Source organism: Canis lupus, chromosome 12 (assembly GCF_048164855.1).
Source record: "Canis lupus baileyi chromosome 12, mCanLup2.hap1, whole genome shotgun sequence".
NCBI lineage: Eukaryota > Metazoa > Chordata > Mammalia > Carnivora > Canidae > Canis > Canis lupus.
In genome coordinates this window covers 14,261,924-14,283,683 of record NC_132849.1, presented here as the reverse complement: position 1 = coordinate 14,283,683, position 21,760 = coordinate 14,261,924, and the positions used below count along the sequence as shown (strand labels likewise).

Below are 21,760 nucleotides of genomic sequence, written 5' to 3'. Positions count from 1 at the left end.
CCTGCCCCAGCCTGGAATTTGCTCACTTGTCACCTATTCAGCCAGCAGTTCCTGAGTAACCATCTCCATCCAGGGGCTCAGCCTTGTGCAGGTTACAAACTGCTTTCAGATAGTCCTATTTTACAGATGAGAAGACTGAGGTTCAAGAGTACCCAACTAGTTAGTTCATAGGAAAGCCAGTGCAGAGATACAGCCTGTCTGACTCCAGGAGCTCTTCCATTTATTGTCACTCCTGGCCCTAAGCCTGGCTGCCATTCCCTAACTCTTGGCCTCGATTCTCTGATCTAGGGAAGCAAGATGTGACCTTGGGGGAAATGACTCGATTCGCCGGATACTTTAGGCAAAGGGAAAAGGAGGAGACAGGAGCCCTGAAGGAATAGCCTCATGGATGGCTGTGTCACAGGGGCTGGCCAGGGGCTGTGGGAGAAGTCTTGGTGGGCAGGTGCTTAACAGCAGTCCATGAAAGCCATCAGAAGACTATCAGAGAAGAAACAAACTGGGTAGAAGGCACTCTGGGCAAGGAAATAGCCAGTGGAATGGAATGAATTTGTATTCAAGGGCCAGATCATAGGGTGTGTGTATAGGGGAGGGGAGGGTCAGATTACAGAAGTTTCTGAATGTCTGTGGAATGTTCTGGGCAGTACTGGTGAGGGGCTGAGGCGCCTCTTCCCCCAGGAAGCCGTCCTGTGCTAATTTCACTGGTTCCTCAGCCCCAGCCGGCTCTCCTTCTTTCCCTGGCATAGCCTGTACTTCAGAAGAAAAACACGAGACTTCCTGGGTCGTGCCCTCTTTCCCAGGAAGCAGGGCATGGGGCAGCTCACAGGATGTCTACAACTACATCCGATAGAGATTGGGGGATGGCAGGAAGCCAAAGACTTTCCCAAGAAGGATCAAGCTCAGAAGGCTGGCCACCTCACAGACAGGTACAATGAGTTTTACTGGAGGTATATCCAGAAGTCTCCTCTCCAGGTAGCCCCAGCTAAATGTTATGCTGCCTGGATTTGAGCATGAGCAATGGAGACTCACCCTTTTGGACTAAGGCACATCCCCTTATTATAGGCCCATTTCCTTGGGAAGGGTGTCACTGTTCCCATTGCCATGAATGCCGTAATCTAACACTTTCTTCCCCAGGTGGGTGATGGGGTGGGATAGGGGGAGCAAAGAAAAGGAGAGCAGACTGAGAACCCCATGGGAAGTTTGGGTACCAGAAGCACCTCAGGCCACTTCACACCTGTGCCGTGGGAGGACGAGGTCCATTTGGAGGCTTCAGGATAGCCCTTCTCCATGTTCACCAGTGCCCCAACAGTTAGATCAACACTTCTTGCCCTGTTTCAGTGAGACTCTTGGTGAGTCTCTGGCTTCTTTGAATAGGGGGCTGTAGGGGATGATTTAGGGGGACCCTGAAGGGAGGCAGTCTGGAGTCCAGTTCCCCGTAGCAGGCAGAACCTAATTCAGGGAAAGCAAACCTGGGTACCTGTCACAAACCAGTCCATAGAGAGCACAAAAGATTCAAGTGGGAAAATGGTGCCATCTAACTTAGGCGTCTACATGTGACCCCATCTATAAATGACCAAATGCCTATTAGCTCTTCTCCCACTGAAATAGGCAAAACTAAGAAAAATTTTATGTCCTCAAGCAAAACTAAGAAAATTTTATGCCACCTATCTCATCCATGTATTTCCACGATAAGCATGTGCATGTTGCATGACGTAGTTACATGGCATGCCTCTCACCTGGGACCCATTCCAAGCGGCGATGACTCGAAATCCTGCAACCAAATAATGCACGGTGCATGTAGCACTTTTATTGGGAAGGAGGGATTTGTTTTATTATATATGGTTCAAAGGCTTTGACATGACCCTCTTAACAGGTCCAGTTTCAAAAAAGGAGGACTGAGAACTGGAAAAATGTGGCTAGTGGATGCCCATGAACCCGAATGCAAATAATGTTTAAATATATTGTGAATCAGGCTTGGTAATGGTATGTGTGTGAGTTAAAGGGTGTGGCTACTAGTGGCCAGTTATAAATCAGGAGAAGATTCTGAAATAAAGACAATTCCAAGTAAATTGAAATATATTACATTTACTGCAACCAATTGATTTCTTATTTCAAACATAAAGAAGCGCATAATTTGTATTAATTGAAAAATCTGTGTCTCCATTTCCACTAAATAAAAGCTGAACACCAAACAATTTTAATGGGTTGTTGGGAAACTAATTATTAGCTTTCTTGGGTTAACTGGGTGCTTTTTTCTCTGCTTGTGAGGATGGCTGGCGGCATAGAGGCTGCTTGTGGGAAAGCCATCATCGGGTGGGAACGACACAGGGCCGAAGTTGTGATATAATAATACACGTGCTTTCTCTAAGTACTTTAAACAATAAGATCTAGCAGAAGGTCTAATCATTATTGCAATTCCAGTGCAGTGATGAGAATTTATGATATTTCAAGGACTCTTCCTAACTGTAATGTGATATGAAAATTATCTGATTTCTATTGGTGAGAGTCACCGGTACTTCAGAGCCCTGCTGTGGTTTGTGGTCTTACATGCATAATTGAAAGAGAATTCAGTTAGGGATTAGTGAAAAGAAAGATGGAATTTTTTTCTTCATCCAATTTTTCAACCTTTGCACTCTTTCCAGACTCCCAAGAGGTCCAGGGACCTCAGGATAAGGATCTTGGCCTCTGAAACTACCCAGGTACATGGGGTCAATGCCTGGAGAGTGAGACTGGGGGGCTGACATCCCTGCTGCCTCATCCTCAGTGCTGGCATCTTGTCTCTATCTGTGTCCTGCTTCCCGTGGGTTCCCCTGGAGGCCGCTGCTCAGGGCTCCCCACTCTCCCCACATCTGCCTGCCTCCTTGCCCACTCTGGGTTGGGGCCCCCTGGCTGGTCTGCTGCCAAAGCCTTGTGACTGGCCCCTGGTCCTCTCTGCTGGCCTCTCTGTTGGTTTTCCATCTGGCAGCCAAGGGGACAGCAAGATGCAAAGTTCCTCATTCCACCATCTGCTTAAAATCCTTCAATGGCTTCCGAGTGTGCTTAGGATAGGGACAGGAGGCTGACCTCGGCCCCCAGGGCCCAGCTGGCTGCCCACAGAGCTCATCTCCCACTGGCCCCTCCTTGGCCCACCTTTGCCACCTTTCACTTCTGGCTCATGCCTCATGCTCATCCGCCCAGCCTCACTGCTAGCTTTTCCTCCTGCTGGGGGACATCAGCTCAGCGCAGCACCTGGCACAGCCCTGAGTTCTCCTTCGGACATGATTTTCTCCAGAAACCTTTCCTGATCTCTGTAGCACTACCCCTCCACCCTTGGCTGCCCACTTGGGGCTGGTTGATTGTAGTGTGCATTCTACCTCTTACTCTGAGGATGGGTGGAGTCCCCTCAGTGCTAACCCTCTGAGGATGGGTGGATTCCCCTCAATGCTAACCCAGTCCCCAGGCGCTGTGAACATCCTGCCATCTGGGAGGACCATGCAGCACAGGGAGAGATCTGGCTTGAGGCTCAGGCTCACTTTAGGAACTCACACAGTGCTGGGAGCACCTGGCCCATAGGCCTGGAGCACAGGGCAGAGGCAAGCTGCCCTCCCCCGTGAGCCGTACCCCATGCTTGTCTGGGCTCTCCCAGCACCATGAAATTCTGGTCTAAAGCCCCCATGCAGTTGCAATTTTACTTGTCTTCAATCTTCCCATCTAGACTGTAAGCTCTAAGAAGGTAGCATGACATCCATGCCCGGCACTCTGGTGCTCCTGTAACTCAGGGATGGACGGGATGTGCAGGTTCTCTGGGAAGAGCCCTGCATCCCTGATCCTAGTCTGCCCAGCCTCTTCAGAATCTGGGCACCCTCAGCTGGACTTTAGTGGATGTTTCTCCACTCTCCGGCTAAATCATCGCTTACTCGTTTCACAGGAGGGTTGCCGGTGACTCAGACTTGGTGTGGCTGGTCCGGATTCTGAGGGAGCTCCCCAGAGACTGAGTAGGTGCTGGTAGACGTGTGCCAAGTGGAGCACACACACAGCCAGGCTTGGAGGCGGAGGGGTGGACAGGATGACCTGATTGATTGAAGGAGGGTGGGCCCTCAGAGGCCAAGTGCCCGAGGTCAGGGTTCAATTTAGGGTTAGGCAGCAGGGCCGAGGCTCAGGGGAAGGTGCTGGGGACTCTGGGGAGTTCCACACCCTGTGATCTGGGCTGGGTGCTCCAGATACCATCCTGGCACACCTCCGGGAGTCTGCTCCCATCTGCTCCTGGGGCCTTATCTCCAACCAGGCCAACGGGTGGAGATCTGGGGAGATGACAATCACACAGGAAGTTCTTAGTGGAAAATCACTTTATCGTGTTGCCTCTTCTTGGGAATGGAAACAGAAGAGGGCTGAGAGGCACTGGGCCAGAGGGCTGCCACCAAACATCTGGGTCTGTGGAGGGCACTTAGGCCCATCTCAACCTGGAAGTGGTGGGCTTTTTCTCTGCGGGACCCTCACATGGACAATGCTGAGACTGGGCCAACATCACCTGAAGGTCACTCTGAGGCTATGTAGATCTTGGCCTTCCAGAGCCTTGGGAAGCAACTGCAGCCTCCTTCTAGGCCTTTGGGATCCTCCAGGTCACCTCTACTCAGACGGGGCTGCCATGGACCAGCTCCAGTCATGGTCCCCTGAGGTTGTCTACATCCAAATTGAGTGTGAAGGTACCCTTGGCTAGGGTCAGCTTGGGGGCTGAGTGCTCTGGATACTTTTTTATGGGGACAGTTACTGGCCCCTTATGGTCAGGGTGTGCAGGCTGAGGAATGTCCATATCACTTGCTAATTAATTTGCTTAACCTGAAGTGGAAGACATGCCTACATAAACCCAGAGCCTACGCAGGCACGTGCTTTCCCACCCGTGTCCACAAATAAAGACATTCTCTCACATGACCACAGATACAGTGAGGCTCCCGTGTATCAATGCACAGAGTCCTTCATGTAGGGTAGAAGGACATGTCCCAGATTGGAACAGTCTCCTCCTGTAAGCTCAACTCCCTGGAAGCTGCCTGACTGTACAGAAAGGTGGACAGTCATGCACATTTCCTTCCAATCTCTTTTATGCACTAAAAACCATACTTGCAGTTAAACTCTTTGTACAATTTTATATCTCATGTCGTGAAAAGCTTTTTGTTAACATATTTTAAATCAATACATAATATACTGTCATATGGGCAGACCATAATTTCTTAAATCAATCCCTATTATTGAACATGTAAGTCATTTTCAGTTTTTCACAAGATTGTTTATAAGTCTTTATCCACTCCTTAGGCTGAGTTCCCAGGAGTCACAATACTGTCAAAGGGTAAAACCCCCTTCCCTCCCTGCCCCATTGTTGTTGAGATATAATTGTAAAAAGATGTCTTTTTAAAAAGGCCTTTGATTCATATTGCCAAATTCACTGAAATGACCGATTTACACGCCCACTGGTAGTTCCTTTGCCAAACCTAGATAATCTTATTTTAAAAACTGTTTATAAATTTAATGTGGAGTATTATTTTTTGTCATTCTTTTGATTTGCATTTGTGGATAATTAATGATTACAACATTTCTACATGGCTGTTGGCCATTTATATTTCACTTTTTTTCTATTTTTCCTTTTACCATTTATCTATTTTGTTCCTAGTTCTTTTTATCATATCAATTTATTTTATTTTATTTTTTAAAAGATTTTATTTATTTATTCATGAGAGACAGAGAGAGACAGAGACACAGGCAGAGGGAGAAGCAGGCTCTACACACAGAGCCTGACATGGGACTCGATCCCGGGACTCCAGGATCACACCCAGGGCTGAAGGTGGTGCTAAACCACTGAGCCACTGGGGCTGCCCTATCATATCAATTTCTAAGAACTCTTTGTATAATAAGGACATTAGCTCTCTCTTTACTGGCCAAATTTGTTTCAAATATTGTTTCTACATTTCCTACTTGACTTTACAGTCTGTTTAATTTTTTTTGACATACAGAAAACTTACATTCTAAGCATTCAAATTAAAATTTTTTTCCTCCAGAACCACTCCAGTCACTTTTATGTTAAGAATGCTCTTGCCTGCTCTAGATGTTGAATATCACTCGTCTGTGTGAGTGTGTATTTGTGTGTGGCTTCGTCTTGTAATCATCTTGGAAACAAGGAAGAGAAGACATTATCCCTGCCCTCAAGGAGCTTGTAGGGAACAGAGCAGAAGGAGTACAGTACCTATGTTATCACTGCTCTCATTGTGTGCCAGAGATAAGATATGCAGATAGGGGTTCAGTGAAAGGAGAAGGGAACTATATGAAGGAGATAGAAATTTAATGGATGCTCAAGGTTGCACTGGGCTGGGAGAGGCTTTATTTATTCATCAAACATATACCTAGGCTCATCATGTGTCAGACATTGTTCTAGAGCTTCATAAATATTAACTGATTCAGTCCTCATAATAACTTACCAAATTATCATGCTGTTATTATCCCTATTTTATAGATGCAGAAGCCGGGGACCAAAGAGTATAAATAACCTACTCAAGACGGTACGCAGAAGGGCCAGGATTTGAACTCAAGAAGTCTGGTTGGGCTGGGAGGAAGCAGGGATGCTTATGGTTAAGGGACTTGACTGTTCAAAGAAAGGATTTAGATCAGCAGTTGGCAAACTTTTCCCGTGAGGATCCCACAGTAAATTATTTTCAACTTTGCAGGCCAAGAGGACAAATGGAAGAAATCATAGGCACTTAAAATAACAAAAGAAAAAAACAAATTTGCACCAATTTTTTTTTTTAGATTTTTTTTAAAATTTTTATTTATTTATGATAGTCACAGAGAGAGAGAGAGAGGCAGAGACACAGGCAGAGGGAGAAGCAGGCTCCATGCACCGGGAGCCCGACGTGGGATTCGATCCCGGGTCTCCAGGATCGCGCCCTGGGCCAAAGGCAGGCGCTAAACCGCTGCGCCACCCAGGGATCCCTGCACCAATTTTTTAATTGATGAAATTTAAAATGTAATAATGAGTACAATTAAAGACATACTAAGAGGTCAATAATGGGGGAAATGGAAATTTTTTGAGGACTATAACATTTTGTTCAATTGGGGTTTAAAGTTAGTGGTCTCCCTATGGTCTGACTAATAGCAAGTGTTCACCTGTGAAAACCATTCTCCGTCTGTGGGGCCTTAGGGATGCAGATGGCGGGTTGGATTTGGCTTACGGCTGAACATGGTCTGCCAGCTGAGGGCAGAGCTGTGCCGAGGAGCTGCGCGCTGTCTGCAGAAGAGGTAAAGAGCTCTAAGGAGGTCCAGGGAGACGTGGGGCAGGTGGTCCACGTCGGGCCCAGGGCAGTGTGGGCTGGGGAGGCAGGGCAGACCTGCCGGGCTCCTGTAAGGTGGGTTCCCGGGGTGGTGATGAGGCTTGAGAAGAGGGAACGGGCCCCACAGATGGGGTGGGCTGTAGGTGTGGGTGGTGGGAGCCACCTGGTCAGGAGTGCCCTCAGCAGCCTCCTTTCTCTGACAGCTCAGGGGCAGCTCCCTGGGAGCTCTTGGCTAGGGGTCTAGACACTAAAGAAGGAGAGGACATCGCTCCTGCCACAGTTCGCCAGAGCCTTACTGCTACTGGGCTTCAGGAAGACCCCAGTGGCCAAAAAGGGCCTCGCATTTGCTGGGCACAGGGGCAGTGATCCCACCAGCAAGTGGTCCTCTTTTGGGCTTACACACTGCCCCTTCAGACTCCTTTTATGAGGTGGCAGGGATTCCAGGCCTTCCTTTTCAGGGTGAAATAACCCCAGGTGTGTGGGGGATGGGGACAATATTGCTGAAAGTGGGGGAAGGAACCCAGACAAGGAACACAAAGCAGTCTGAGAAAATGTCACCACCATGGTCATGGGTTCTGCCCAGGCTGATCACACTATTGGGAAAGGCTCTCTGATTTCTCTCCCTGATACGGCCGTGTGGAGCACAAACCCGTCCCCTCTCCTGCCCCTGCCCCGTGTGGGGGCGGAAGGTGGCCACTTACTGCGGCTGGGCTCTGTAATTAAGTCTGTAGCAATGGGCGGGGGATCGGTGGATCTTGTCCCAAAGCTGTTCTTGCTGTCAGTGGGCTTAAACACAGGCAGGTGGCTTACGAAATGCTCCTGAGAAATCGTCCTGGGTGAGCCCAAGGAGCGACATACACAAATGAGCCTGAGGGACAAACGCAGGGCACCTCTGCCATGGGTGGGGTCACCCCTCCTGTCCACAGGTCCAGAAGGGCTGAGGAGAGCAGGGCTGGAAGGCTGAGGGTCAGGCCAGGCAGCGGGGATCCCCAGCCATAGTGGTCAGCGCTGGGCTGAGTGTCACTCCCCACTCATAGACCCGTCCCTTAACCCTGACCTCAGTGACCCTGTTCTAGCCCCAGACTAACCATCAACCCTGGCCTCAGACACAGCTTTAACCTTCTCCCCCAGGCTCCTCTTTGACCCTATCCATCTTACAAAAGCAAGTTCTTTGTTCCAAGAAAGATCGGGTACAGCAGGGTGGGCAGCTCCACGTGGGTTCAGAGGAATCCAGCTGACACCGCAAGTCTTAATGCTTGCAGGGTGGGCCAGGAAGGTCCGCTGAACTGAGAAACAGGACTAGTTTTCCACCTTGGCCCCCACTCAGCAGGATGACTGCGGGCAACTCTCTTGACCAAAGTGAGGTTTGGGTGCTCGGAGAGATTTACTCATCTGTCCAATGGATATAAGGCTACCCCAGTGCCTGCCTTTGCAGTCTCATGAAGTAGATGTGAGGGTTCAAGGCAGACTAGTGGAGGTGATTTGGAAACCATATTGCATTGTGATACAAACCTGTAGAATTAAAAAGGGAAGTGTTGCTTGCATGGACTGCTTGCCTTCAAGCAGTCTGTAGCCGGCACTAACTTGGTTATGCTTCCTTTCCCCTAGACTTTCTTTTTTTTTTTTTAATTTTTATTTATTTATGATAGTCATACAGAGAGAGAGAGGCAGAGACATAGGCAGAAGGAGAGAGAGAAGCAGGCTCCATGCACCGGGAGCCCGACGTGGGATTCGATCCCGGGTCTCCAGGATCGCGCCCTGGGCCAAAGGCAGGCACCAAACCGCTGCGCCACCCAGGGTTCCCTCCCCTAGACTTTCCTGCTTTCTCCAGTCTTTTGTCTTTTGAATATTCATTGAGAAAAATTTTAAACATATTCAAAAGTAGAGAGAATTATTTAATGAACTATTAACACGGTAGCCAGGAGAGCATGCTCAGAGGACATCCCGCTGTAGGGGCCCTACCTGATGAGGGACCTAGCTGCAGGGCTCTGAATCCTTATGCTGTTGGCCCAGAGCCTGGAACTAAGGCTAAGGCAACCCTGTCCTGGGAGACATGGGCTCCTCTGCTCGTGACTGCCACTTGAGGTCTCCCCCACAGCTTTGCGCAAGTGTCCTCGGATCCCACAATGGCATTGTAGTCTCTCGGGTGGGCTAATCCAACCTTCTCTTCCTTCCCCCTTCACAAAGGGTCAGACTTGCACCTAGAATGACGGCTGTCCCATCCTTCCTGGTTCTTTCTTTACATCCTTTATCACAGGCATTTCCTCTATTATAAGAAAACCTTTTTTTTTTTAAAAAAAAAGATTTTATTTTATTTTTTATTAGTTTTTAAAGATTTTATTTATTCACACAGAGAGAGGTAGAGACATAGGCAGAAGGAGAAGTAGGACTTGATCCCAGGACCCCAGGATCATGACCTGAGCCGAAGGCAGATGCTCAACCACAGAGCCACCTAGGTGCCCCCAATTTATTTATGTGAAATATAAATAAATATTTATTTATTTATGTGAAAGAGAGAGAGAGAGAGCAAGAGAGAGAGAGAGAGCATGAGCAGGACGAGGGGCAGAGGGAGAAGCAGACATCTCCACTAAGCAAGGAGCACGGGATTTCCTGACATCAAGCCAAAGCCAGATGCTTAACCAACTGAGCCGTCCAGGTGCCCCCAAGATAAAATCTTTAATCCCATCTTGGTGTCTGCCTGTCAGAGGACCTGGACCCCCAGACCCATCATCCACAGTCAGCAGTTATCAATAATCCGTCCGTCTAGCTTTCCCCATCCTTTCTCCCCCAACTCCTGGAGTGATTTCAAGAAAATCCTGGACCCCATGCCGTTTCACTCTTAAAACAGTCATGCCTCATTATTCACAGATTCTGTATTTGCGAGTCCATCTAGTGCTAAAATTTATAACGCCCAAATCAACCCTGGTGCTGCTTCGGTGGGCCCTCACGGACATAGAGTGGTGAAAAATTTGAGTCACCGCCTCTTCTTAGCTGAGGTCAAACAAGCCAGTGTTCTTCCTTTTTTTTTTTTTTCTTTTCATTTTTCATTTCTTTCCCCCAGCTTTATTGAGATGTAATTGACATATAACATTGTGTAAGTTTGAGGTGTACAAGGTGTTGATTTGATACACTTATATATTGCAATATGATTATCCCCTCCCCCAGCTACTTCTATCATGTCACATAGTTACTACTTCTTTTTTTTTTTTTTTTTTTTTTTGTGGGGGAGAATATTTAAGATCTACTCTCCTAACAACTTTGTTCTGCCTTTTTGTTTCAGCTCTCCTACCACAACGAGAGAGCGTCCTTTTTATAGTCTATCTGATGCCACATCTTTTGCATTTTTGTTTCTTTTTGCTGGTGGTTTTTCTGTTTAGTGCTCCTGGGTTCAAGGAAGCTATGAAGAAGCTCCATTCTCTCTTCTGGAGAAAATACGTGTGTTAGATGAGCAGATGAGCTGCATTCAGGCTTGTATGAATTATTCACTTTCATGAATTACAATGCTATTGGCCAGATTCAGTGTTTAATGAATAAACAATATGTATGAAATAAGGCTTCTTTAAACAGACACAGACATAAAACAAGGCCACGTATTGATCGGTTGATGAAAATGTGACCAGCACTTCATAGGGACCTATCCTGTATTTTCTCTGGGAGCAAGGAGTCAGTATTCGATAACTCAGTGTTGTGATGACTTTATATAACATAACTTCCCAGAATAGTGAAAATCAATTGTATTTCACTCTAATAATGACTATTTTCTTGCAGGATCAGAATTTCATTATCACACCTGACAAAATCAACTCGGTTTTCCTTGGTATTCTCCAATAGCTCGTTATCAAAGTATTTCGACTACCTCAAAAATGGCTTTTTATGGTTGATTTATTCAAACTGGGCAGGATGCAAACAAGAGTCACCTTTAATATTTGGTCATTATGATTCATAATTTTCTGAATCTAGAGCATTTCTCCCTCCCCTTTTAATTTTTTCATGCCATTGACTTGCTGCGATACCAGGTCACTTGCTCTGTAAAATGTCCCACGTTTTGTATTTTGTCTGTTTGCCACCTTCTAGTATCCTTTACTTTGTTCCTTTATTCCCTATATTTTCTGGCAATTGAACTTGTTTCTAGAAGTTCCTATTGCTGGTGAGGTCAAGGTGTAAAGAGTGAGTGAATGGGGAGGTGGGCATTGGGGGTGGGGTTTGGGTAATATTGGGGAGGATGGTGTTAGGGTTAAGTTGGGTCCAGGTCTGAAATCAGGGTTGCAGGATGCTCTAGTGGTTAAGAGCAAAGACTCGAGATCCATGATTTCTGGGCTTAAATTGTGGCTCTACAATTTATTAGCTATTGACCTTAAACAGGTTATGTAACCTCATTTGTAAAATGAAGATAATAAGAACCCTTGCCTCACAGGGTTGTTATGGGGTTTAAATGAGTTCATATATGTTAAACACTAGGACAGGTGCCTGGCACATGGTAGTAGTTAGGTGTTTGTTATTTTATTGTTATTGGGGTTGGAGCTGAGTTGGTTTGGGGGTAAAGGTGAGTGACTCTGGCTCATGATTCCATTCATTACTGGACATTCCACCTCATGATCTGAGGGGGCCCGGGGACAGGGAGTACCAGAATTGCCCTTCCTTTGGGTTGCCCTGTCCTCGCTCCATCTCTAGAGACCAGATAGGGATTGAATGGGAGCAGGTGGGACTCTGTCTTACTTTCCCTTGGAAGCCTTTCTGTTCCTCAACCAGCTCTGACTCTGACCCTTCTTCCCTGCCCATATGCCAGTAAGACCGTAGAAGTTCTTTGATACAACCATAATCCTGAGTGAGGTTTTAGAAGAGTGGGAGGAAATAGGACTTGGCATCTAAATGAGAAGGAAATTTTTCATGTGAGGACACCGGTGGACATTTAGATCAGTTGCATGGAGCTAGAATGGAGAAGGGCTGATGCCTCTAACCCAAGAGTAAGGCAAAGCATACTGTGGCCACTAGGGGTGCTGGCGGATATGGGTTTAATATTCATCTCTTCATCCATAAGCCAACCATCCATCCATCCATTCATTCATCTATTTGCCACCCATCCATCCACCCTTCCAGCCATCTGCCATCCATCCATCTGCTTAATTCATCTATTCATCCATCCATTACTGCAACAAATACTGGGAACCCACGCTCTGAGTCAGACACACCATCTCTACCCTTAAGCAGCTTGTGTAGTGAAGGAGGTGCATCTTTAATTAGTACACACTGTGCTGGTAGAAGAATGTACGGTATGTAAAGGGAATTATGGAGAGGGTGGGACCATTTATGGCTGGGGCCAGGGAGCTAGAAAGGAGGCCTCTTCCTTCTCTCCTTGGGCTGATTCTTCTGCCCTGGCGGCAACCCCTCTCTTAAGGCTGAGTCCAGTGGCAGGCTAATTTTTCAGTTTCCAGATTCTAAATCACTGGGTTCGACTTGAGAAGAGACTTGTTCCTCCCGGGAAGGGATTCTGAAGATACCAAATCAGTCCATTGTGCCTGGCCAGGCACCCTGAGGTTATAGCCATATTCCCTGGAGATAGGCTCTCATAGAGATTCTCTCCAGGAGGTATGGACACAGTGTCCAATCCACTTCCATCCACTGGAGTGGCAAGACCGTGGATACTGTGCTGCTCTACCCAGTTTGGAGCTATCTCCACTCCCTCTTATTTTCAGCAGTGAGCAGTGGCCCAGAAGTTCCTCTTGTACCCCTCTACTCTGCTACCCTCCACCCATCCACCCACCTGCCCTTGGTTTAGGTCTCTTAGTAATGGCTCTGAATCTCTGGGGTCCTAATGGAGAATATTTTGCCTCTAACTAATGGCAGGCTCCAAGGGTCAGAGTGCAGAAAATGTGATTCTCCCAAATAAGACGTGACTCCCCAAAGCTGCCGCATGGTGGCTTCTGGCTTTGCCCTGGCCTAAGGCTCAGATGGCAAGGGTTGAGTCTGTTCTTCCATCACCCTAGGGCAGGGGCTGCAGCATCGCCCTTCCTCTCTCCCCAGCTCCGGAGCAGAAACAAGCTCACGGAGACTTGCAGGCTGGCCCATTTATGGGGGGAACCTGGCCAGGGCCTGCGGTGGTTTCAGCACGTTCTCCCTCCCTCTCTCTGACTAATGTTTCCATCTGTGAACCCCAGGTGAGAGACAGCAGTGGCGGGGTCTCCTGCTGCTGCTCCAACAAGCAGTTTGCGGTGTAACTGCCTGATGGTATCTCGGAGGTGGTTTGGGTGAGCTGTCTCTTGGGAGTGTCTGTCTGCTGTTTGCCTCAGCTCCCACCTGGCCCTCACCCCAGCCCCTGCCTGAGATCATTACATTATTCATACAACCCCAGGACCAGCACCCTGCCCCCAGCCCTGGAAGTAAGAGACACCTGCCTGGCCGATACTGACGGTGTGTGGACGCGCGTGTTTCAGGGGAGAGGGGCTTCTCTATACCTCCTCTTGGACGAGACCCTAGGATTTCTCCTCTGACAAGTTCCTAAGGAGAAGCCATGGGGACATCATGGCTCCAGGGTGTCCTAGAGATGGGAGGCCCCATTTCCATTTCATGGCTCACAAAGGATCCCAGCATTGAGCCTTGACTTCTGGTTCCCAATCCCAAATGGCCTTCAAATATGCTCCTCTGCACCAATGAGTTCCCCTCCCAGTGAGAGATTTCCTCTCTGCTCCCTCCCCTTCCTGGCCCCAAGTCCCTCCTGAGGTCAGAGAAGACTAGGAACAGTGCCCTTCTGGAGCTTGTTGCCCAGGCCGGCTCGACCACCACCAGCCCATCCCTTCCACAGCACCTCAGTTTCCTAGGCTGTAAAGTGGGAATAAGAGTAGGAGTTGTCCCTCCGGGGTCAAGTGAGTTGATGTGTGCACAGGGGCTGGGGTGTGGATGCCCAGTATCTTAACCTTCCTCCTTGTCTGGCCTCTGTCTCCTGGATCCTGTAATCTCCAGGGACGGTCTCCTGGGCAGCAACCACGTTCAGAGTGTACAGAGGAGAACAGAAGCACAAGATTTTTCATAGAGAAGCACCCCGCCCTTTGTGGTCCTTTGAGCTGATGGGAGAGAAACATTCTCTGCCTGGGGAGCTCCCGGTGTGTGGGGGGTGGCCGGGGGTTGTGGGGTGTGTGTTTGGGGAGTTGCCCACACGGGGGAGGGGAGCTCAGGTGTGTGTATTTAGGCTAGACTGAGGACTCCTGTAATGTCTTTTTAGTAGGCAAGAGCAATCAACAAATTCATTAAGTTCCTGTTTACACATCTATTGCAAAGCTAATAATTTGATTTAACTAAGCTGATTTCCTTCATTAAAAACCATTAGTTCCCATAAGCAAAAGTTCCTATGCTTGCATTTTCATAATTATGTTGATGTTTCACAACTTGTGTTTCTAGGGAGGCCTGTGCTCAACCTCAGGCTCATCCAGCCCAGCCCACAGCACTTCCTCTCCTCAGCCTGGGCATAGTGCTAGGTATTGGGGGGCAGTGGGGAAGACAGGCCTGGCCCTCCTTCACCTGCAGCCCAGACTCTGCCGCCTCTGCTGCCCCAGCTGGCCCCCGTGTTCGTGCCTGAGTGGCACTACAAGCTGTCAGCATCAGGGCCAGGCCAGCCTGACAGCCTGTCTTGGGCACCTCTGGACGTCTGGATGCCTAACCAAGTGTCTTATACGTGGGACAGCCCTCGACGCAGCCTCTCCAAGATCGACACCCACTCACCCCTGTTAACTGGGCAAAGGGAAGCTCCCTTCAGGGAAGGGGAAGGAATTCGTATTTGTGGAGTACCCATAGCTGTAAGGTGCTGGCACTGGCGATCCCCCCTTAATCCCTCCAGGAACAAAGCAGCATCTCCATTGTACAGATGATGAAACTGAGATTCGGGGCAGTTAAGTGACTCCCTCAAGTCCACTTAGTCAGGAAGAGGGTCAGTGCTGGGTTTGCACTCCAAGCCTGTGCTATTTCCAGAACATCATGCCTTCTTTCCCAAGGGAAAGGTAAATAAGACCCTCTTTCTTCCCTCCTACCTCTCTGGCTGGTGCCCTGGGGGGTTTTCCTGGACACCCAATCCCCTAAAGTAAGAGCCAAGGGTTGGACCAGGGAAATGTGGAGACAGCATGCTCTGGGATGGCCCCAAACAAGACAAAGGTGTTCAGGCTTTGAGACAGCAACAACTGTAGTTGACATTGACTGAGCACTGGCTGTATGCCTAGGCCCTGTCTTAAGCACTTTGTCCCTGACAGGCAGTAAGATATCCCTCTTGGAGCCTCAGTTTCCCCATCTATAGAATGGGTAGAAAAATCCTTAATGGGGAATTGTGTCCTATGGGGCCACAGGGAGGTGCTGCCACATAGGACATAGGGCTCGGATTTCTTGGCCGCATGGACACACCATCTCTTCCTCTTAGACTGTGATGGAAAGAGGGGATATGTCTGCCAGGGTCTCCCGGGCTGGCCATGGGGCTTGGGTGAAGCCTGGAGGAAGGAAGCACCCAAGATGGCACAAGAGGGCCCCAAGAGCCACAGAAGACAGCTGAGACATGGCCCGGAATGGCCTGCTGGTCCCTTCTTCCCTTCCCTCTCTAGCCCTTGCTTCTTTTTCTTACTGTGCCCGGACTTCCTATGGGGTCTCTCTTCCCCAGTCTGCCTCTCCACACCCTCTCTGGGACTCACTTCTCCCAGACCTCACTCGGGGGCAGCCCAGTTGTGGGTGCTTTTCCCAAGGGCAACCCTGGCAGCCCCAGGGTATGGGAAACCAGTCCCACCCCTACCCCTTGCACAGCACTGTCTCTTCCTGGGATCCTGTGGCCCTCCCCATGCACATTCTTTCCCTTGCCTCTGCTTTTTGCTGTCTCCTCCTCCTCCCTCTTGCCTGCATGCTCATCCCCAGGGACTGCCTTCCTGCTTGTGAATACCTCCCACTCTTCTTCTGTCCCTTCCTCTGACCCTTCACTGTCCTGAACCCCCATTGAGACTCTGTCCCTGAGGCAGGAGCAGCCTCTATTCCTGCAGGAGACAGAAGTTTCTAGATTGCACAGGGGAGGAAGCTGAGGGCCTGGACTGAATATTCAGCAGCTGCTGGCCTTGGTCATTCAGAGGAGTCAGGTGAGCCCAGCAGAGGACACAAATCCAAGAGACCTGTGGCACTTTCTTTTGCATGTGTTCCTAAGGTAAATCTGCTACAATTTAAGGACAGAATTGATCTTCTAAACAAACAAACAAACAAGCAAGCAAACAAATAAATTCAAAGTTCTTGTGACCCAGAAGGTGAGTCAGTTGCGTTAGAGAGGACAATTTTGGGTAGGAAACTTGGCATGGAAAGAAATGAAGACTGGGTTTTTGTGTGTCTTGTCAGTTCTGCTCTGGGAGGAGCACGATGGACAAAAGGCTTTGACGGGTTCTGGGAGGTTCGAGCCACAGCCAGCCCTGTTCATCCTCGAGAGCTCACATCTGGTGACCAGATACCTGAGGGCTATGAAGAGTGCTCCTGGCTATGAGGAAGAATAATTCAGTTCCCACTAGGAAAAAGAGGGATTGAAATATGGGAAGTCTTCTTGAAAGGGTTGTTTGCTTCTGGAACATGAGATGTTGGGAACCATAGCGCCAAGTTGCTGGGAGCAAGCCCGGGACCCACTGAGTTTGAGCTCCAGCTCCATCACTTCTCATCTGTGTAACCCTGAACATGTGACTCACTGGGGCTTGACTTTCTCATCTTTAAAATGGGAATAACTTTCATACCGATCTCAGAGTGTTTGTGAGTCTAAAGGACTAAATCTCAAAGGGCTTGGCACATTTTGTCTTAAAAGAAAGCATATTTCTAAATTGTGTCACGTTTAAAAATATTTGTAAGCAAAGCATGAGTGGACTCCTAAGCAATGACATGGGAATGCAACTGTTTTTGGTACCCCAGAATGGAAATGCTGGATCCCACTTTGTCTCTGTCGCTTGCTTGCTGTGTTGCCCATCTGTAAGATGAGGAGCCTGTAATAGATGTTTCTAGAGTTCCTGTAGGTTTGACATTATTTCCTCAAGAATCCAGTGTCACTGTTTTTTGTCGCTAGCCCATGGCAATGGGGACAGTCAAATGAGGGTGAAGGGGATGGGGAGAAGGCCTCCTTCTCCCAAGAACCTGAATCCAGGAAAAAGACCCAGAAGGGAGTCAACTGCTGGTCCTGAATCAACTTCTAGAAGAAAATGGGATCAGTACATGTCCTGAAGCCCCAAGCTCAAAATATTCAGAAGCTTCTGTAGCTTAGGTGTGGGCAGTGGTGGATTACCCTGCGGGGAGAGAGGTGAAATTGGGAAAATATTCTCCTTGTCCCCCTCCCATCCCCCTTACCTTGTATTTCTGAGCAGGGCAGGGAGGCTGAGCAGGATCAAAGCTATGTACACCTCCTGAGACAAGACTTGGGCATGTTTAGTCACCTGGACGAGCCTGGGGGAGGCTATCATGAATGTAACAAGGACAGCATGCACACACTTCGTCTCCACTACCTTGCAGTGGCTTTAATGAGCTCTTGAGAAGCCATGGCCCTTTAAACAGGTCACGTCCATCCACATCGGAAAGAAAGCATTATTAATCAGTTGCCCTGGGCACCTGGTAATGACTGTGAAAGGCTGTGAGCCAGGGTACACGAGGGCACTACAACTTGAAAGGGAACATTTCCCAAAGGGAGGTGATAGGTCTTGATAATTGTTATAATAACAGCTCAGCGGGCCTGGGTTGGTTCCTTTCATCCTGTGAGGTCATAAATGGCTTTCTCCACCGGAGAAAGGACAGGGCCTCCACCCACCACAAACACCCTCTCGCCCGCACTCACCCAGCTGGGGATTTGCCCAGCTGTTATTTCTGAGCTGGGGAAACTTTGGGATTCTTAAAACAAGGTGAGCTAATCGTGCCTGTGTGCGCCATTCTCTCAGGATGGGAGTGGAAATTCCACTTGTCAAGTAGATTCTCCAGTCCTCTGCCAGGAAGCCTGTTCCATTATATTGGCCCAGTTTCCACAAAGAAACTTGCAGTGTGCAGTGGAGTTAATGCTTGCTTTGCTGCGTGAGTGACCACACGTGTGGCCGATTCCCTTTCCTCTTCTCCTGTTTACACTTGAAAAGTTGACAGTTGGGTCATGAGGATGGAAGAGACAACACAACTCTGACCTATCTGTTGGGCTTGGGGACCTCTCTTCGAGGTTCTAATAGGGCCAGCAGCCAAAGGGTGGGCTGGCATCCAGAGTGCCAGCGACAGGCCTCGTGGATGTGGTCCAGAGGATGCATTATGTGAGGCGCTTCTGTCTGCTTTCTTTGACGTTGGCCTGAGGTGGCGGGATCACAAGAGCCTGGGCCAGTGTGTGCTGGTCTGAGACAGCATTACCATGGCACCCCCCCCCCCCCCACACACACACACGAATTCACCTGTAGAGGGGGAAACCACTCTCAGGGCCACCTGGTTTAGAAGATAGCAGGTTCTGTTCCATTGGGCTCCTGCCTCTACTGGGGTTCAGAGCTGCCTGCCCCACATCTAAACATCTTCCCAGCCCAAGGGTCTGGCCAGGCCCCCTCCTTTGCTCTTGCTGGCCTTGTTGAACAGCCAGGGCATTCCCTCTGTGCCTAGTGGAAAACACACATGCCTGGCTTTCCTGTACATTTCTGTCTCTTCAGAAGCCAAGAAGCAGACCTGCGTTTCTGCCCTTGGGGAACTCCGAGTTCTTCCCTGCACAAGGCTGTCAGGGAACCTGGGCCACACCTGCTGCTGGAGGGAAAGGAAGAGTCATTGGACCTTGCTTTGAACTTGCCATGCAATGCGTGTAGGATTCGAAGTTAAAGGCTGGGACAGGAGAGGACAGGCTGGCCTCTCTTGGTATTGGATTTGGAAGTCAAGTGCCAAGAGAAAGCTATTTGGGAAAGCCAGCGTTTCGGTCCAGACTGCTCTGCAGTGATGTGCCCCTCCCTGCCTTCCTAATTCCCTCTGGGTCTTCCTTTGTCCCTGCTTCCATCTCTGGGTCTCTGTGCCACTGTTCCTTGGCTTTCTACTCAAGGCAGCCTCGAAAAGGTGCTGGGATTGACTGTTCTCCTTCAACTGGATGAATGCGTAGCCCCACCCTTCGCACAAAAAATATTCTTCCACCTTCTGTGGCCAGCCCCCCATCTAAGACTGTATCAGCACATCGCCAGGGCAAAAGACTGGCCAGCTGACTCCCAGGGCTCCATTTTCCAGGCAGACACTGGCAAACTCCTGTCAGTGTCAACCACCATCTGACCTGGAAATGCCAACCTGCTGCCATTCCCCCACAGTCTGAATTATGCTGAAATGAAGTCTCCTTGGCTCAGAGGTTATTTAATTTAACTTTATTTTTTGTCTAGGATTACAAAAAAGAAAATAATTGCCTCCCAGAAGAAGGAAATCAGGGATTCCAAGACAGGAAGTGACTGTGACCCAGTGTCAGTGTCAGCCAGGGGTATCCTCTGATACCTGCCTCGCCCACTAAGACTCTGACGTGGCAGGGAGCTCAGGGAGTGAAGGAACCAGCCTAGGTGACTGGGCAGGGTGGTGGGACAACAGGCAGAAAGGGGCTACTCAACTGCTTATTCTTCTCCTAGGATCACGGAGGGTCTCAGCCCCAAGTAACCCAAAGGTCAAAGGTCAAGTGAAGTGCATCCCTAACAAGACCGCAGAGCAGAGGGAGGACTCTTTTCCCAGATCCAGGCATCCCATCTTTGCTTCCTGGCTGGACACACCTGGCCTCTCTCTCTGGGGATTGTCCTTCTGCCTGAGGAGTTTTCGCACACAATGGTTGGCAGACTTTGGCATTTATTTTCATCACCATTTAAAGGTGAATGGCATTTGTCACATTCCTTCCTGGCTGGCTTTGATGTGGGGCGATTTCCCACTCCCTAATGACAGGTGAGGAGCCAGCCAGCTAACACCCAGCACCTCTGGGCAGCCTGGCTATCCCTGCCCAATCTGGTTCCCACAGCTGTTGCTTGTTTTCGGTATCTATTTCGGGGACTTTAATTAAGATCCTCTTTAATGATGGAGAGGAACTTCTCCAGTGATTACCTCCTCACTTTTACAGCTCTCTCAGGCTCTTTCTCTTCCCTCCTCCTCTCGGCTCCCACAGTCTCCACTCCTCACCCCACAGTCACAGCTGAGGACACAGGCTTCTCTGCGGGGCCTTGGGGGTTCAGAGCCTCAGGTCTTAGGAGGGGGGCTCCCCCCACCAGACAGTGCAGCAATGCTCAGTTGCACCATAGCAATAACACACAAGATCATTTTAAAGCCCATGCCCTAAACAAACTGCAAAACTACAGTGTAGCACAGTACCTCACAAATGAAAGGGAAATAAAATGAATAAAAAGATTGACAGAAGGCCAAGTCTAGTATTGAACATAAAATCTTGATACTTCTGATTTCCTGACTGGAAGCAGTCCTAGATTCCAAGCTTCTCGACACAGGGATCTGGACATGAGTGGGGCTGTGATGAGGCCAAGGGCCACACAGCACACAGTGGGGAGGGCACTGGTCCGGCCATGGAGTCCCTGCTGCTCCTGGCAAAGCTCCATCCCAGTTCAGCCCTGGCTCCACTTTTCCGGCCTCAGTGTTCTTGTCTGCAAATTAAAGTTATCAATCCTGACTGCACAGGTAGATGATCAAGTGCCAATGAGACCCTGCATGTGCAAATGTCTGGTGTGAGCCATTCCAGGTTGACCTGAGCTCAAGGTGAGCCTTGGCTTTTCCATCTGGAGAAAGAAGGGGCTGGAAATTCCAGGACTCTGGGGCCTCTGGCTGGACTGCACCATCAGGGAGCCCCAAATGGGCTTCAATCTGCCCTCAGGCTTCTCTCTGGCCTTGGGGTCCTGCTTGTCTTCCTCCTCAGTGTCTTGCCTCGTCTTTCTGGCAGCCTTCCTGTTCTCACCTTCCGCCATAATCCAGCATTTACCCCTGTCCTCTCCTTGGTGTCTGCCTCACATGGCCACATCTGGTCCCTTCAAGGAGGTGACTACTTTCCCAAAGGGAGTCCTGGAATCCCAAGATGAACATTGAGACCAGAAAGACCCAGGATTCATTCAGATCAACTCCTTCACGGGAAAAGTTGAGAACAGGCCCAAGCACACTCAGAGGTTCAGCTGCCAACTGGAGCTTCTGATGCTTGACTTCATACTCTTTCCAGAAGACCTAGTGGCCAGGACTTGTACAGGGAGACTTAGATGTATATGGGAGCTGGAGGGGAGATGTTTGCATGGGCATGTTGGGGGTGAGTGAGACTCTGACACCCCAGCCATCAGCAAGGGGTGCTCATTCACCCCCACTCCTGGCTGAACCTTGCAGTTTGCCCAGCTCTGATCATGGGAGTGCACAGTCTGCATAACAGCCATGAGCTTGTATCCCCATTCCTGTCTCTGAGCCTCAGTTTCCCCACCTGTGAAGTGAAAGGTTACAATGGGGAAACTCATAGGTCCCTCCAGCTGGGTCATTCCCTGGAAGCA

The 21,760-nt window shown here is 49.2% G+C and overlaps 1 long non-coding RNA gene across 1 annotated transcript; it reads left to right on the top strand.

Annotated features, from left to right (window-relative positions):
* Positions 1-18,059: 18,059 nt before the first annotated feature.
* On the top strand, positions 18,060-20,638 carry LOC140601175 (uncharacterized). The gene is made up of 3 exons (XR_012004228.1): positions 18,060-18,163; positions 18,935-19,605; positions 19,874-20,638. It is a non-coding gene; the product is annotated as an uncharacterized lncRNA (long non-coding RNA).
* Positions 20,639-21,760: the final 1,122 nt, after the last annotated feature.